Raw genomic sequence first — 19,408 nt, 5'->3', positions numbered from 1 at the left:
ATACAAACCACCTTCTCTATATTAAATCATTTACTCTTCACAGCAATCCAAAGTTGCTAAAGGTATTGTTATTACAACTACTTCAAGGATTAAGAAACTAAGATACTAAAAGGTTAAACATCTTTTCCTAAAACCCCATGAATGAGTTATAATCATGATTCCAAATATACAGATGAGAAAATTAAGGCACAAGAGGTTCTGTAAACTGTTCAAGGTGGCCCAGCTGCAAGAGTGATGCCAGACAATTTAGCCAGAGTCCATGCTTTTAATCACTTTATCATATTTTCTTAATACTTTATATTTTTATTCTTTTTTTTTTTCTTTTGCGGTACGCGGGCCTCTCAATGTTGTGGCCTCTCCCATTGAGGAGCACAGGCTCCGGACACGCAGGCTCAGCGGCCATGGCTCACGGGCCCAGCCACTCCGCGGCATGTGGGATCCTCCCAGACCGGAACACGAACCCGTGTCCCCTGCATCGGCAGGCGGACTCTCAACCACTGCGCCACCAAGGAAGCCCTATATTTTTATTCTTACATTTTTTTCATTGTTCCAGAAATATAAAATTCTTTAATTAATACAATTTATATTTCTTTTTTTTTTCTGGAGCATAAATAATCTGCTGTCTGTGAAAGAAGCTTCTGAGGCTTTGAGATCTGATACACTGTTTGAAATGAATTGTGGGAAATGTTTTGCATGAGAAATACTAATTGCATTTACTTTGTAAATGTTCCCTCATATAGTTGCAAGATGTTTTATGGTAATCGTCATATTTTCCAAAAGGAGTTTTTTATCAGAATTCTGAAATAAATCTAAAAATGAAAGCCAAAAATCAGAAACAAACTGTCTAAAGATACACCTGTTCAAAAATTGGACCAGAGACTTCCCTGGTGGCTCAGTGGTTAAGAATCTGCCTGCCAATGCTGGGGACATGGGTTTAATCCCTGGTTGGGGAAGATCCTACATGTCGCAGAGCAGCTAAGCCTGTGCGCCACAACTACTGAGCCCACGTGCCACAACTACTGAAGACCATGCACCTAGAGCCCATGCTCCACAATAAGAGAAGCCACCGCAATGAGAAGCCCGCGTACCACAATGAAGAGTAGCCCCCCACTCACCACAACTAGAGAAAGCCTCTGCGCAATAACGAAGACCCAACACAGCCTAAATAAATAAGTAAATAAATAATTTTTTTAAGTTTAAATTTGGACCAGGCAAATATTTCTTTATTAGCCATGCCTGAGAAATGTTGAATGTGAAATAGGTGAGGGATCCCAGAAGTTCTAATAACGTTAGATTTAGAGCAAGCATATATTTTCATTATGCACTTTAAAAAATTTCTGTGAACACCAAGAAAATGAATTTGTTGAAAAGCTGTACATATGGTTTTGTCTAAATTGCATGTCAAGAAACAATTAATCCCTTTACAAACAATCAAACTTGAAGTGAAAGCCAAGGATGACAGTGTGAGTCACTGTCACATACCTCCTGATGCCCCACAAAGCCACCCCAAACAGGCCCTAAAAAACACCAATTTCAGAAATTCAGAATGCTGAGAAGAGAGGAAAGAGTGCCAGGCAGCCCACAGAAACATTCTGAACATCACTCTTTTTTGTTATTTGTAAGCTTAATCTCTCTTGCACTGTCTCAGAAGAGAGAAAATTAGAGAGCTTTGTGTCACATAAACAAGAGAAAAAGAGTTTAGATTCATATAGGATCTCAGTATTGGCAAATCATATATTGTTTGTATCTCCTTGATGAATATAGAAGAAAGTGCTTGGATAAAGAGGTAGGACATCTAATGTCTCCCTCTTATTCATTCACTGAAGTCTGAAAGAATAGAAAGAAAAACAGAAAATTGAGGAGAAAAAAATAAATACATTTGTATGCTGAAGAGAGGGTGAGACTTGAAAAGGCTCTAAATCTACCCTTTTTCTACTCACTGTTACAGAAAAACTGAGGAAGCAAAATCCACTTCTGATATAACTTTAAGGATGATAGTGACCCACTTGTGGTTGAGAAAGAAATATTCCCTGCAGAGTTTGTCTTGGCCAATGAGTAGTGTTCCAGGGTGTAAACAGCTAGCTCAATTTGGATAAATAAATTGGGTAAGATTTAGTTGGCATTAAGATTATCTGGTTACTCCAGAAAAAGCAAAGGAGTCAAATACTAGAGAACTTCAGGTACACAGTAGTCCTGTTTACTTAATTTTGGCATTCCGTACAAAACACAAATCAATCTGTGTGATACACCACATCAACAGATTGAAGGATAAAAACTATATGATCATCTCAATAGATGCAGAAAAAGTTTCTGAAAAAATTCAAAAACACCCATTTATGATTAAAAAAACTTTCCAGAAACTAGTTTGCCTAGTTCTCCACATTGGGGGGGAATCAGATATCATGAAGTGGCTCAGAGGTATGCTAATGGGGAAATGCTGTGTGGGCTATACATTTTATCACTTGTACTTAATTGTCACACAAGCATTGTACATGTGCTTTTAGCAATGCACTTAAAACAAGCAGTGATACATGTCATGGATAGTTATACTCTGTGACAACTTCACTAGAGAATTTCTTTTCATCCTGAACATTGGGGTCAAAAGTATTGTTAGAAGTAAAACAATAAATTTCCATTTTGATAGGAAGACAAACACTTGGTAACAGTGCAATTGAATTAGTTGGATGGTTCTTACAGGTCTGGTCCAGATTTTTATGTCAGCTTTCTTCCACTGCTATTGTCTTCTTCTCATCCTGGTGTGAGTGTCATTTGGGGTCAGCAGTCTTTTCTATAGACAGTCCAATGCAGAGACCCTTCTTAAATGGAAATACGAATTCAGGAGTCAATTCCCTTCAGTTCTGTTGTACATGTGCTAGTTAAGAGTACCTGATAACAGTCCTTTTATTTAGTTTGGAGATAGTCCTTTAAATGATGTCTTTTCCAGTATGCATATCCTCTTAGATGTAGGTCACAGGGCATCTGATCTTCAACCAAAGATAGATTACTGTGATCTGCTTTAGAAACAAGCTTAGAATATTCTTTTACTAATTCAATTAAACTTTATAATAATGTAACATAGCAACAAGGAGACATCTTGGACATAGATAATAAATGCAAAGCCTCAGTAAATACAAAACTTCAATATCCACAAACATATACTATTGAAACATAATTTTTCTCTCTGGATTATCCTCATTTTTACTAAATCCAGCTAAATTAGGGCTGATTTGTTCAAAATAAGTCTGGTTTCAATAAACATGGCCTGATTATTCATATAAATGTAATTGCTCATATAGGCTCTTTTCAATTGGCTGCACTGGAACTTTTCATTAGGAATCTCAGATTGGACTTTTAAAAGGCCTTTCAAGGCCAGGAAAGCCATGCCAATGGCTTGCTTTCAGATTCTGCCTGTGATATATATATATATATATTGGGCAAATTTGTCTCTTTTCCAGGTCACCAGAATATCTAGATTTCTGCACATGTCAAGAGACAGTTTTTTCCATTCACCTGATAAGGTTGCTCAGAACCCAAGAGTCTCCAATTTCTGGAGGAACCAGGCAGCAAGAAAAGAAAAATATTTTAATTTTAAACACAAGTGTAAATTACCAAACTGTTGTAAATCATGAGTAGCTTGAGGAAAAGGGCTTTTTTATATCTGAAAAACAAAGATTAGAAGCCAGTAGTATGTCAGACGAGTCATAAAAATTAGTCATATTTAGTAGTTCATTTAATCCCATGTAATTAATCTTTGTTCTGTTTGAGCCCAGTTTTTCCATTAGTTTCATTGACCTTGGCTGATGATTGAGGATGATAGTGACAGTGATAATTTCAAGAAGTTCATGAAGTTTTTGTTAAGGCTTGTATGATTTGTCCAGTGAAGTGGATGTCTTGATCACTGGAGATTGTAGAAGGTACACTCCAAGTGGGAAACACATTTTCTAACCTTTTCCTTTTCATTGTGAGGGCATCAGCCCTGCAGCCAGGGAAAACTTTAACCCACTGAATAGAAAATGAGGTTTGTCAGGGAGCCAGGAAAAGTCAAGTAGCCATCTTGGACTTCCCATAGCCCTGATTTTTAAAAATATACAGCTATTGTTTATTCATTTTAAATTTCCTGATTTAGGAGTAGACCATTTCCATGCTATAAGGTCACCAGAATGGCAGAAGTCTGACAATGAGGAGCTCAGTCTTAATGATGTACAAAATTCTTTTCTCAAAGTGCCTTTTTCACAACCCTTTTATCACTTTCTGGATTCATATTAATTTGACCCTTATTTTTTCCATCCAAAAACAGCCAACTGTAGGACAAAATTATTGGCATCATTATTTTCCTCAACAAAAATATTTCCAGTCTTTATATCTTCTCTCGCTGGCAATGTATCTCCTACTTGCATTACACATTGAAATGTTTCCTATATAATTTTAGTAGTTTTCATTACATATTATAATTTTTAACCCTTAAAAAAAAACCCTTGTTCTCTAGTGAGAACTAAGAAGAAAGCAATTGTGAACTGCTTGTCATATTGGCATTCTCTGATTAGCAAATTTAAGAACATATTCTATAACCTCTAAAAACATGCATTTTCCCAAAGCACAATTTCTTTTCTCAAAGTGGCACAAGACATGTGTCTAATAAACACAAACATCTTTAGTTTCCCTCTTGCAAGAAGATAAAAGTAGGTAAATTTAGATTTGTTTCATTTGTAAGCACTTACCTTTCTTTAAGCCAATTAAATAAAGCTCATTTTCAAATTAACCTCAGCAATATTATCCAAAGACAAAGACACATACTGAGACATACATACATCCAAACGAACAGAGATCTCTTTGTTTCATCTTTTTATATTTCATGAATCAGGCATTGCAATTAAACTTACCAGTTTATGAATAACAGTCAGAATAGTCAAATTTACACATTTGATTTTAAAAGGCTTCTTTTTCTTCCCTTTTTTCCTCCCTTGGCTGAAGTTCTACTAATTAACCCAAGGCTGAAGTCCCAGGCAAAGTGGGCTGTGTTTGTACTTCAAGGACATGATGAGAGTTAACTTCAAGTTTTCTCCTAAGAATATTTTTGTTCTCTCAGGGTCAGTGTTCTGAAAAAAGTATTTTATCAAGCCAGCTTTCTATAACTGCACATGGGTAAAGGACCAGTTTTGGAATTTCAAAAGAGTTTCATCTCAACAAATTTTCTCCAGAGTCTGAAGAATATTGTGACCACACAGTGTTAAATTATTTTTTCCTTATTTATAGGTTTATAATTATAGGTTGACCAGTCTGCCAAAATATTCCCTAGAGGGTTGTCAGTTGGAATTGAAGAAGCACTTCCCATGTTGAGTCAAATTAAACACTGCCATACTCCCTCTGAAGACTGTAGGTGAGAATCCTTCCTTGTAGCTTCTAGATTATGGTATTTGCTGAAAATCTTTGCCATTCCTTGGCTTACATCACTCCAAACTCAGCCTCTGTCATCACATGGCCATTTCACTCCATATCTTTCTTCTTCTTAAAAGGACACCAGTTTTATTAGATTAAGGCCACACGCCACTCCAGTGTCTGAATATAATTAATTATATGTACAATGACCCTATTTCCAAAAAAATGTTACATTTTGAAGTAATGGGGGTTAAGACATTAACATGCCTTTTAGGGATAATTCAAGCTATAGCAAGTTTAATAGATTTTTTTTTTCATATCTATCTCATCCTTTCAAGGATGCTACAAGGTTTTATGTGCTGTGCTTATACTCCATGACCATTTTCCCTTGACCGTAAGTTGACTGCTCACAGAAGCTAAATGACCTAACCTATACCATTCAGTTTCTCTCCCTGGAGTTTTCATGTGAATTCAACAACACCAGCCTATCTCTGTTTGTTAATTGAACTAATTTCATTTGGACTTAGTGTCTGACTACAATCATGCTGAAGCACAGCTAGTCTTCAGAGACACAAAAAAGAATGTCTTCTTCACATAAAGAACACAGAAATGAGAGACCACGAAACTCCAAGATGAGAGAGAGAAAAAAATTGAAAAAATATATGAATCCCTAATGGCTTCATACCCTTTGGTTCTAGTTCTTCAGGAAGGTAAGACAATTTCTTCTGATTCCTTGAGTCATATCAATCATAATCATATTATGCATAACTGGTCAGAAATAGATTATTCTTATTTGCAACAATGTGCTTGACCAAATGCCAGGGAAATCATTTTTAAAATGAGAGAAAACCTCAGATTCATATTCCCACAGATATGTAAATAGATGTTTTATCTGTGTAAAAAAATAATCCAATTGTATGGACATGGAAAAAAAAATGTTAGTTTAAAAAAACTGGAGTGAAGGTAAAATTTAAATTACAGAAAACTGAGTTAATTGAAAGGAGGTGAGAGGCTTCCTAGAAATGAAATTACAGGATAATAGGACATAATGATTTTTAAGACTATTGATCCTGTATCAATATTACTATAAAGAAGATTGGAAATGATTTCCATTTCCACAAAACTATATGAGAATGTTTTTTTCATCCTAGTCTTTCTAACATTGAGCATTCTGCATTTTTAAACTTTTGCTAATTATGACTAAATGTTTTGCATTTTCTATAAATGGCAAGCTTTTAGTTGTCTGGTCTCACAAAATGTTTGCATGTTCAGGAATTATTTCACAATTTTTATTAATTATGACATAAATAAAGAAAAATTCACAAATTGTACATGCACGTCCCAATGAAAATTTTCAGTAACAACACCTAGGGAACCAGCACTAAGACTCAAGAAAAGAATATTACCAACACCCTGGGAATTCCTTCATTTACCTGTCCAGATACTACACCATTCCCCAAAGCTAACAACTATGCTTCTAACCCATAGAGTAACTTTGCTGTTTTTTAAATCTTACATAGCAAATCATTCAACAAGTGCCCGGTTTTTCTCACTGAATATTATGTTTCTGAGGTTCATGTATGTTTTCCATGTAGTCGTAATGCATGCATCCTTACTGTGTTTCCTTATTTGAAATGCCATAATTGACTTGTTTTTTTAACTGTACGTGGACATTGAGTTGTTTCCATTTGTTGACTATTAAGGACAGTGGCACTTGAACTGTTTATGACTGTAAATTTCCTAAATTTTTTCTTTTAAGTTTCTTCCACTGCTTTTATGCTTCACGAGTTTTTCTCTATTTGGGAATTATAAACAGATTCACCTATATTTTTCTAGTTACCAAAATAATTTATCTTAAATATTCAAATATGAAATGTGAAAATTAAATTCCATGTGGTGGAATTAGTTTAGTGAGTAATATGCTTTGGGTACAGTTATAGGTACAGCTGAAATGGAGCAGCACCCTATGGTCCTTGCCCGTGTCCTCCATCTGCCTTTTGTCTGTGGAAAAACTTTAAGTTTTTACTTCTCTGATAAGTTTAATCAGAGAAGTGAGAAAATGCAAAAACAAAGGAAAACAGTCAAATGAGACCACATAATAATGTAGTCATTAAGCAAAGTCAAGGCCCCTTAGCTCCCCCTCAAGGGCTGTAGATAATATTCTGAGCCATGTCCTCTGAGCTGTCTTATAGATACTGAAACCCTACCAGGTGGAAGAAGTTAACTACATGATAACCAGGCTGTAGCCATGACACAAGCTGCCACAGTTCCGAGAATTGGCCTCAAAGAAATGGAAACAAACCAACCTTGGAACTGAAGGTTAACTGTACTTAAAACAATCAAGATGACACTGGTCAGACCACCAATGACCGATTTCAAGATGACATCAGAGCTGACTGTGCTGTTTCTGCATGTAGCCACCTCGCGCCGTCTCTAAAAGAAAGGTCTTGCCCCCTGATTGTCAGTGGGGGGCAGTTGGCCTTGCACAAACATTCCCCCTGCCCCGGTTGCAGGCCTCGGAAATAAAGCAAACTTTCCTTTCCACCAACCTTACCTCTTTATTGGCTTTTGAGCGGCGAGCAGCCAGACCCCACTTTTGGTTACACAACTACTATTTTCAAACAAATAGTTAAATAATTGAACCATTAAATAATTAATCCATTTTTGAACCTTTGATCGCCTTTCAAACTTTGTGATCTGGTAAATTATTAATAGATGCATTGTGTTTACATGAGATTTCTCTATTTTGACATTCACAATGATTTCAAACCAAAGACTTAAGGTTTAAATAAAAGAATAAAAGGATTTTTAATGTTTGATTGATCCTAAATTTAATCGCATATAAAGAAAATATACACACTACAGAAAACTCTCTCCATACATTTACAATTCATGTTGCATGCTTTTTGTCTATCCCTTTATCATATAGGTTACAAATGCAAACTATCTCTCAAATCATTTTAATTTTCAAAATTTCAAAGTATTCATCAAACTCATGACAACTAATCTAAGCACAGTCTATTCACTTTGTTTTGTAATAAAATTGTATAATTAACATTTGTATGAGCAGCACAAATTAATATGTGTATTAAAATATGCTCCCTGGTTAGCAGATTTTTTTATATGATTCTTTCACATTGATTCTACTCCTCGTTTATATCCTAGATGAACTTCAAGGGAAAATCTTTCATCTTCCTTTGGAAAATTCTGTCAAATCTTTCATTTTGCTCCATGGTCAAGTGATGTTTCCAGTGTCCAATGGTACCTAGTGGGATAAGCACATGGACAGCACCTGGGTGAGGAGGTAGCACTCTCAGGACAAAACTTCCTACAACCCACTTTAATCTCTTCTCCAACCCAAGCCAAATATCTGTTAGTTCTCTGTGGGGTTTGGTACTTCAGTTTTTCTTACAGGGTGATGAGCTAAGAAACAAACATTGGATGCAGTAACACAGACAGTAGAGTTATAGTCCAGTTTCTTATCTGTTAGACTCCACCAACCACTACACACTATCTGGTTTGGAACGTAACTCAAGCTCTTCCTAACACACTTCCCCTCACTCCTGTCCCGTAGCCACTGCTCCAGGCAAAGCCACATTGTATTTCTCACTTAGAACAACCCTTAGTAGCTTTGGAGTTCATAGTTTCATCTTTTCTATTGTCACCTTTCATTAAATAAAAACTTGATCCAAGGAAGGCTTCAATCCCTCTTTACCGAAGAAATCATTACTGCTAAGAAAATAAGAGTTTGATGTGACAGACACTTGACCTTATAATTATTCCGACTGCCTTTTTCCACAACGATTTCTAAATGTTAAAAAATAAGCCATTTCTAGAAGACGAAGTATGTTAATAGAAGAGAATAATTATGAGAGTCCAACTAAAGTGAATAAATTAAGGCAAGTAAACTGAATCTTATGGTTGGTGAACTTTCTAATTCATTTCCAGTCTTATAAGGGTGAAAAGGTAAAAAACTTACTAGCTTAAATTATTTAAGCACAAACTCTGACTTATTATTGACTGACCACTAAGCTATGCTGCTATGCAGGCCCATATGTAAATATAAAACTACAACTTTTAATTTTTTTTAATGAGTGGAGACATCAAAGTTTGCAGCCTGCTGGGGAAACAGCTTCCATAGAGTTAATTTTATTCTTGAGTTCATTAAATTGCCTTTCTGAGTTATCTTGTACCTCATTGAGTTTCTTCAAAACAGCCATCTGAATTCTTTTTCAGTTAGATTGCAACATTCTGTGTCTTTCGATTGCTTTGCTGAAGAATTGTTTTCTTCTTGTGATGCTGTATTACTGGGCAATTTCATAGTGTGTGATAATGTTACAATGCACCTTTGCCATCTCATTTGAAATGGCAAACACCTTTCTTATTTAGGGAAGGCTTTGTTTACCTTGATTCAACAGTTCAACAGATTGACAATTAGAAATCTTTCTTTTGTTTTCCAGAAGCTGGTTCTTAGCACAAATTTTTGGTTTCTTTTAGTGGAGCTGACTTGAAACTAAAGTTGGGAGTGACCCTAAAAAATATGGCATAAAAAGAAGCTGGTGGCAGCGTGGGAGAGATATATGCATAGCACCTGGGGCTTTGGCTGTGTCTAGAGCCCAGTAGGGAGTCCTAGGGGACTGTGGGTTGTCCTCTTACTGAAATCATGGGGTGGACAGCAGGAAATGTGATCATTTATTCTCTTTGTCTGCCTTCTTCCCTTTCCTTTTCCTCCTCAGGGTCACAGAGGTTTCTTCACAGATCCAGGCGCTGCTGGAGAGCAACAGGTCTCTCCAGCTGCACCCAGGGAAGCCAGACAGATTTTCACTAAACATCTTTCCACCTCCTTGGCTAGAGAGGCCACCACTGCCACCTTTGCCTCTATAGCAGCCGAGACACCCTCAGCTCCACAGTCTCCTTCGAGGTCCAACCCACCCACTTTCAGAGGCACAAAATGGATGTACCTCAGGTGTCCTGGTGTGCTGTGCAGAGTCACTTTTGTTTGGTTATGGATGTCCAATTAGTTATAAATCAAAGGAGAAGAGAAAGGGAATATCTTATGCCACCAAGATGCTGATGTCATTCTCTACTTCTCTTATGTCAATGGGTGTGATTGAGACTTGGAAAAAAGAAATCTCTTCTCTCTGAATTTTTTCTAAGTGGGCATTGATTTAAGGTTTAAATGCAGTACAATTGTTTCCTGGGAAAAACAGGGATGCAGGAAATTTTAGGCAGGGAACCTAAGACAGGCCACATTCCAAGGAACAACGACAGGTGCCTATTTTTCTGTATAAAAATCTTACTCATACTAGAAGAGAGAGAGAATCTTGTCTGGGAGTCAGAATTTTCTCTGAGATCAATCTAATCTAGAGGAGTTTAAAGCCCAACATGGTCATCCAAAGCTCCATAAGATTCTAGAATCAAAACCCTATCACTCGGGGCTTCCCTGGTGGCGCAGTGGTTGAGAGTCCGCCTGCCGATGCAGGGGACACGGGTTCGTGCCCCAGTCCGGGAAGGTCCCACATGCCGCGGAGTGGCTGGGCCCGTGAGTCATGGCCGCTGAGCCTGCGCATCCGGAGCCTGTGCTCTGCAGTGGGAGAGGCCACAGCAGTGAGAGGCCCGCGTACCTCAAAAGAAAAAGGAAAAAAAAAACAAACCCTATCACTCAAGTTCTTGTTCCGGGATGGTGGCATAACTCCTTTCAGCCCATCTTTCAAATATCTATAAACTCTCTGGACAAGTGACCTAATGAAGATATAGATGAAGATACCAAAGAGTAAACGACTAGATGAAGATACCAAAGAGTAAACGAAGGCAGACATTGTGTGGAGGGGATGCAAAACTTGAATAATTGGTCACGACGGGGATGGTCTCCTATTTTTTGTTTGTTCAGTTTTGGTTTTTGCCCTCTTTGTCCCTGGAGCCAGCCACTGCTATCCAAAAATACTAGCGGTTAAAAACGCAATAGATTCCTTAACCACTAGATGACACTTGCGAACCCAGCATTTTCAAGATGATTTACTCATTTTGGTTGATAGATGGCGATACAGTCCTCTTCAAGATCAAAAGAGATATTTAACATCATTTACAGAGTGAACAGGCAGTCTCAGGAATACACTCTGTGCTTAACAAAAAGAACTCTACTATGAACAAAGAGTTTCTTCTGAAATGGTAATAATGTATTGTATCAGGTGTAATACAGAATAAAACTGACTTCCCCATTCACAACCATGCTTGGGCATGTGCTTATCTTTGCTTATTTTTTCATCATAAAAATTATGAATAATTAAAGAAACTCATCTCACTTGCTACAATACAAGCAGTACTGTCTTTCTGATATAGCTAGAACCTAACATTCTTGAAGCATAACTGCAGGACCTGCATGATTTTCATACCCACAGGGATTTTCAATAGATTATACTCTGTGCTTATTTATTAACTAAGCTATTTGCTACCTTGAAGCTGCCTCCTGGCACTGAGTCAAATTCAAGACAAGGCTCTAATTATATTATCTCAATTTAATTCTCCTATAACAAACTTAATGATTTATACTCCATGACTAAGCACTGTGTGAAAAAGTATACATTTTCTATTTTCTATACCAATTCATCTTATCCACAAATCCTCCTTCCCACTAACAAAATAAATAAATAATAAAACGATAGATTAAGATTATATGTCTCCTCCAGTGTTGAACATGGACTTGAGGTAAATTTAATTAAGACACTTTAAACTCCCTGTCAGGCTGTTTCACTCCTCCTAACTTATCTTTCCTCCTACTTCTCCTTCTCAAAAGGGTCTGCATACTGGTGGGGGGATTCTCGTCTAGACTGGCCTATGTTCTGTCTTCTCAAGCTTTGCAGACCTCCAGGGAGATGTCTCTCCTTCCACCGGGGCCTCTGGCACAGGTGTGTGTTGCATGAAACTGGCAGCTACTGCTGGTGACCGTGGACCTGCTTTGCCTGAGGTCTCAAGTTCCTCCTACTCAGGAGCCTCTTATCCCCCCTCTCAGGTTTCTTCTTGTCCGATTCTATTATTACTTCTTCATCCTTTATAGAGCTTGGTGGAACTTATGTCCTAGAAAAATAGTTCTCAGCCCTATCACATCCCCACATCTTTGGGGGGGTTTCCTTCTTTTTTTTATAACACTCTTTGTTTAAATTGAGGTTTGATTTACATCCTATAAAATTCATGAATGTTAAGTGCGTGGTTGATGAATTTTGTAAAATATATACATTTCCCTCAACCCAGGAAGTTCTCATGTGACCTTTTCCAGTTAATCTCCCATAACTCAGAGGAAACCATTGTTTTGATTTTCTTAATCAACATTGATTGGATTTCCCTGTCCTAAAACTTTACATAAAACGCATCAATTACCTTTTGCTAAACAGAATATTGTTGATAGTCATCCATGTTTGAATGTGTACCAGTAGTTTGTTCCTTTTTATTGCTGAGTAGAATTATATTGCATAAATATAACACAATTTGTTCATTTACCTATCAAGAGATATTTAGGTTGTTTCCATTTTAGGACAATTATGAATAAAGCTGCTATGTATATTCTTGTACAACACTTTTTGGACATACATTTTACATCTCTTGTACAAATACCTAATGAGAAAATTACTGGGTTGTAGAATAGATGTACTGTTTACTTTGTAAGAAACATCCAGTTTTCCAAAGCGCTCGTGCCATTTTCACCCCAACATCAGTGTGAACAAATTGCAGCTGCTGCGCATCTGCACCAACATTCAGATTGTTCTTTTTTTTTAAATTTTAGACGTTCTAGTGAGTGAAGGTATATTATTGTGATTTTTTCATTGTAATTCCTTTACTTTCCTAAGATAAAATCCATAGATAACATGATCTAACTACATATGCAATTTGAAAAATAAATCAATATAATACCCTGATTATAAAGAAATACAAAGAAAGTTACAAATAAAAAATAACGTGTATTTACATATGAAATACTCAAGTATTCCTGCAGTATAAGATGTCATAAAGTAGACCAGTCATTTCACCTACAAGCAGAATCACCATAGAGGCAACAACTCTAATGAATGCAATATATACATCGCCTTGGTAATTCATGTTGAATATGAGGAGTTGTTACCTGCAATGTTATTTTTTTGATGTTGAAAATTTTTTTAATATATTTCTGGAAACAAAATACAATCTTTTCTTAATTTGCATGGTAACAACATTCTGAAGTTCTTACAATTATGCAAAATAAACTTTGAGTTCACACACAACTGGAATTAGTTCAACGCTAAGGTAGTTAGACAGGTTTTTCACAGCCATGAATGTCCAGAGGAAGGTGAGAAATCTGTGCAAGATTCAGAACAGTTTTTCTTGTTGTGAGAACGTCCTCCCACCAGAAAATGTCTATTATCTCTGGCTTCTAGCCACCCTGATATATTGTGACAGCCAAAAACGCTCCCACACTTTAACCCTGACCCAGAATCACTCCCGAGCACCACTTAGGGTCTGTGGGCAGCCAAGGGCACTGACTCAAGGTCCATCCCACCAAACTCCGCCCTCATATGTTCTGATCTATCATTGTTCTGCCATTGGGTCACCGTGCTGCTTTAATTTAAATTATTATTATAAGACATTTATTGTAAAAATTATTGTAAGACATTTTAGGTTGGGTTCCCCCAGGAAACAGAGACGTGCCTGCAGACTGGGAAGAGCTCTCAGGAACAACACCTGTGAGGAATGAAGGAAGCAAGACTGGGCACAGGGAGAAGTTGAACTGCAATGCGGCTTAACAGTATCCACAGCAGGTCACAAACACGGGGCTAAGGAGCTGGGACACCCTTCAGAGCTGTTCTCACTTGAGGCACTTTTGCTGCTACAGATGCAAATGCAGGGCAACAACTGGATCTCAAGGAGGTGCTAACTCCACTGCAAATATATCTTTTGTTCTTTTCCAGAATTAGATTTTTTGATGAAATACTGGCAGAAGGAAGATGGAGGAGCATTTGTCTGAGTGTATTCAGACTGCTCTAACAAAAGACTGTAGACTGGGTGGCTTATAAACAACAGAAATTTATTTCTCACAGTTCTGGAGGCTGGGAAGTCCAACGTTATGACAGCAGCATATTCTTGTCTGGTGAGAGCTGGCTCCCTTGGCTGTCTTCTCACTGTAACTTCACATGGCAGAAGGAGCAGGGAGCTTTCAAGGCCCTCTTTTTACAAGGGCAATTATCCCATTCATCAACTCCCAAAGGCACTACCTCCTAACGTCATCACCATGGGGGTTATAATCTCAACATTTGAATTTCAGGGAACTCAAATCTTCAGTCCATAGCAGTAGACGTCTTCATTATAATTTGATTGTGTAGGGCAGGTGGAATGGGAAAGGTGGGAGAGATTAGTAGACAAAGGCCTGTGAAGAAGTTCCCTGTTAACCGCCCAGTTTTGATGTTTATTAAGTTTCCTTTTTTTAAAACCTTTTTCATGTTAAGGAACTATTATAATCCCCCACTTTACAGATGAGAAAGTTGAGGATCAGAGGTTATGTAAATTTTCTTCAAGTTCCCACAGTTAGTAGACAAGCCCATTATTCCAATTCACACCTCTTTCCAGCAGTACCATCTCAGATATTTTCATATTAAGCAACACATTAAATTTCAGTGGTGAACTGAAATATCAAGCATTAAATCCTTACTTTTTTCCTTTTTTTTTTTTTTTTTTTTTTTTTTGCGGTACGCGGGCCTCTCACTGTTGTGGCCTCTCCCGTTGCAGAGCACAGGGTCCAGATGCGTAGGCTCAGCGGCCATGGCTCACAGGCCTAGACGCTCCGCGGCATGTGGGATCTTCCCGGACCGGAGCACGAACCCGTGTCCCCTGCATCGGCAGGCGGACTCTCAACCACTGCGCCACCAGGGAAGCCCCCTTACTTTTTTCCTTTTGTGCTCAAGCTCCCAGGGGCTGGCTCAAAGTGTACTTGGTTTATTATCAATTGAGCACCAATGTCGGTGAGAAATCTCAGCCTCACTATGTAAAAAAAATATGTATGCACAGAGACACTTCCTATTTCTATTCTATTCTAAATAGAATCCCATAATATCAGCTGATAATAGCACGGAAAACATTAAATGCATACCTTTATTAGCATCAATATTTACCTTTTAAAACAAATACCTTTAGTAACAGACCCTAATGTCTTAAGGGCCTTTAGATCAATAGAGATGGATCACTCCGATACTTTAAAAGCAAAATTTACGTCAGAAGATACATCCAAATTAAAATCAATAAGTTTTTTTAACTTTCTCTCAAATGTACCGGTGGAGAATGTCCTAGATCCATATTTTCAAAACAGAGTTCCACAACAATAAATCTATTAATGATACCACCAAATTTGGAGTATAATTCATTTTCATTTAATAATCAGTGACCTATTTTTTAATGTCTTGGGCATGTGGCAGCAGCCCACACTCCAGTAATTTCATCTTCTTAATTACTTTACCTTAACTATTTGGCTGGTAGTAATATGGCTTCATTTTGTTTGTCCACTGAGCACTTTCATTTATGCAAAGAAGCCCACTTTACCTGAAAAAGTAGTTTCTTTTATGGTCTTTCTACCTAATGTTCTTTGGGATGGAGGCCATAGGACCCTGAGAACATTTTTTTTTTTTTTTTTTTTTTTTTTTTTTTTTGTGGTACACAGGCCTCTCACTGCTGTGGCCTCTCCCGTTGCGAAGCACAGGCTCCGGACGCACAGGCTCAGCGGCCATGGCTCACGGGCCTAAGCCGCTCCGCGGCATGTGGGATCCTCCCGGACCGAGGCATGAACCCGTGTCCCCTGCATTGGCAGGCGGACTCTCAACCACTGCGCCACCAGGGAAGCCCCTGAGAACATTTTTGAAACAGCAAGGATGATGGTCAGGTGAGTGAGGCACTTACCTCGGGTGCAAAATTTAAGGAGATGCATAAAATTCAACAAAGATAAATAATATTTTAATGCAGCATTTAAAAAATAAAAATCAATGTAAAAATCCATGAAAAATGAATTATCCAAATTTTAAATAATTATTGATTTTTCCTTTTAGCTCAGGTGCCATTATGGCTTTGCACAGCACTGTGAAATTTTTGATTCGATAACCCTTTACAATATTCTTGAAACTTCCCCAGCATTTTCCCATCTTTTATTAATGGAGGGGATTTAGTACATTTGGAATCCAACTCACCCCCCTTCTTTCAAGTCCTTTGATGAGTTTGCCCAAGAAAGGTGACATGAAAAAGAAACCTATAAACTTCACAGTACACCTTTTGGCAACATTCTGTCATCTGTTACTCAGACACAGGTCCCAAGGCAGCAAACAAACTAGTGTCATTCACATTTACCTATCTACATGAATTCACACTCCATGTGTCATTTGTGGAAAACTTTCCCCATCACTTTAGACTTCAATGGTCTCTCTAAAATTACTCCCTACAGTTCTTGAACTGTGTGACTCATTTTGACCCATAATCATACAATCCCTATGACTGCTGCCTGTCATGTATGTTCTCTGGATGAAAAACACTAGGAGCTACTTGCAGTCGTTTACTTACTATCTGTTTGCACCTTCATAACACCTAACGACCAGCTAGCACATAAATATTGAAAAACCACAATTTCCTTTCTTCTGGAATCCAAGAATGCATCTCTTTACTTCTTGGCACATATATCTTGGGAGTTTGGGACAGTACAATCAATGATCTCATCATTTTCACTGATAAGAGATGTTACTGATATCTCTGTTGGTTTTACCTCAACTAGGAAATGTTCATGTAACCTTTTAGATGTGTTATCTTAGATTAGTATTTATTCACCTTTTCCCCTCAGTCGTCCTTGCTGCCACAAGGGTAACCTCTTAGATGTGTTGCCTTAGATTAGTATTTATTCACTTTTTTCCCTCAGTCGTCCTTGCTGCCACAAGGGTAACGTCTTAGATGTGTTGCCTTAGATTAGTATTTATTCACTTTTTTCCCTCAGTCTTCCTTGCTGCCACAAGGGTAACCTCTTAGATGTGTTGCCTTAGATTAGTATTTATTCACTTTTTTTTCCCTATGGCATGCTTGCTGCCAGAAGAATGTGAAGTAAAGCAGAACCTAGAAGCAGTACTCAAAGTTGCAGACGGAAAATAGAACATTTCTTAGAACTCTTATATTTTATCTTTAAAATGCATAAGCATCTTGCATACTATTCCAACAATTAGGTGCCTACTCAGTGCCATTGTTCCAGGGATACAGCAATGAATACAAATATCTGTGTATGTTTTTAACTTAATAATACTGTATACAAGTTAACACAAGTAGAAAAACCAAAACAAAAATTTTCCCAAATCCAAGAGCAAAACTGATAATTCAAGACGGGCCAATTATTGCTTCAAATACCACCAGTCATGCTGTTACACATCCAGGAATTAAGTGTGCTCCAGTTTGAGAAGCAGAGTCTTTGGTTAATTCCCAGAATACAAAGCCAACAGTAAAGTTAATTTTTACTCCGGGTGAAAATATTTGGGATTATCATTAGAACCAGGTTGTCTTCATTTCTATTTCATTAGTGTCTGCCTACATTCTGAAATGACATAGGTGGTTATTCAATATCTGTAGAAAATGTATAAAACTTAGACTTTAAAAAATTATGTGAGGGGCAAGTGTCATCATTCTTGATACTTCAAGGTCAAGTCTTCATTGACCTCATACTACACTGCTCACAACTGCTTTTCTTAACTGAACCACTCCTTCAGGTTCTTATGCAACTGCTGATCAGCTGCAGAAAGGATCTCTCCTTAGGAAAAGCAAAATCTCACGTAACAAACTTTTGGACTTCTCTCTGCATAGAAGTACTGAACATTACTGCTATTCCTCTTTATTGGTCAGGATCAAGGTGGGTGAAAAGCATTAAATTCCTCAATGATAGTTCTGTCTTAACTTTATTTTAATCATAAGGTCTGACTTCAAAAATAAACATGGATTGATATTGCTGTGTTTGTAGGTATATAGTATTTCTGAATGGAGGAAGCTATATGCAATAGCACAAGTGATTTCCTATTGCGGTTAAGATTCAATCCTCCAGAACTGCAATGACTGGATAACTTGCATGAAGCCTGGCTCTCCTACCTGGAGCCCCCAAGTCGATCATTCCAAATTATCACAAAGGTCTAATGTGTGCATGAATGTGGATGTGTGGTACTCTTGCAGACAGTGTACAATCCCAAGAATTCAGACCACTTCAGACTGGTTAATTTTTTTTTTTTTTTTTTTTTTTTTTTTTTTTTTTGTGGTACGCGGGCCTCTCACTGTTGTGGCCTCTCCCGTTGCGGAGCACAGGCTCCGGATGCACAGGCTCAGCAGCCATGGCTCACGGGCCCAGCCGCTCCGCGGCATATGGGATCCTCCCAGACCGGGGCACGAACCCGTATCCCCTGCATCGGCAGACGGACTCTCAACCACTGCGCCACCAGGGAGGCCCCAGACTGGTTAATTTGAAAAGTGGGGAAAATCACAATTTATAGACTTGTCAACTGTAAGACAGTAGTTCTTTATCAGGAGTGTGCATCACAATCACCTGTGTCACAGGTATGAGATTTCACTGTTTTAAAACTCAGACTGAGGCTCAGTGTTTATTAACCTCCACTGAGAAGGGACTAGGAGTGTACACTTTTTAATAACTCCAAAGATGATTCTGATTCAGATACTACTACAGGACTAAAGTCCATTTTACTCCTGACTATTATATGGGCTTCTGGTTGTTAAGACTTAAATTTATTATGCCTGAAGGCTAGAATTCAGAAGGTTTAATGCTCTGTTCGCCTCAGTCTTCTAATATTTTATATGAATGACAACCCTTAGAATTCAAAAGCCACCAGTCTCTAGCACAAAAATTCCAAGTTATTCCAATTCCTTGCATATAAACCCACACCTGGGTACAGCAACAGCTGACCTTCCAGTCTTGGTGTTTTAGGCAGAATTTCTCTCCAACACTAAATGATTTTAAACTTGTGGCCTTCATCCCACCAATAAGAGGAATTGAACA

Source organism: Hyperoodon ampullatus, assembly GCF_949752795.1.
Source record: "Hyperoodon ampullatus genome assembly, chromosome: 12".
Classification (NCBI taxonomy): Eukaryota; Metazoa; Chordata; class Mammalia; order Artiodactyla; family Ziphiidae; genus Hyperoodon; species Hyperoodon ampullatus.
The sequence above is the reverse complement of the archived record's forward strand: the minus strand, read 5'-3'. Positions refer to the sequence as shown.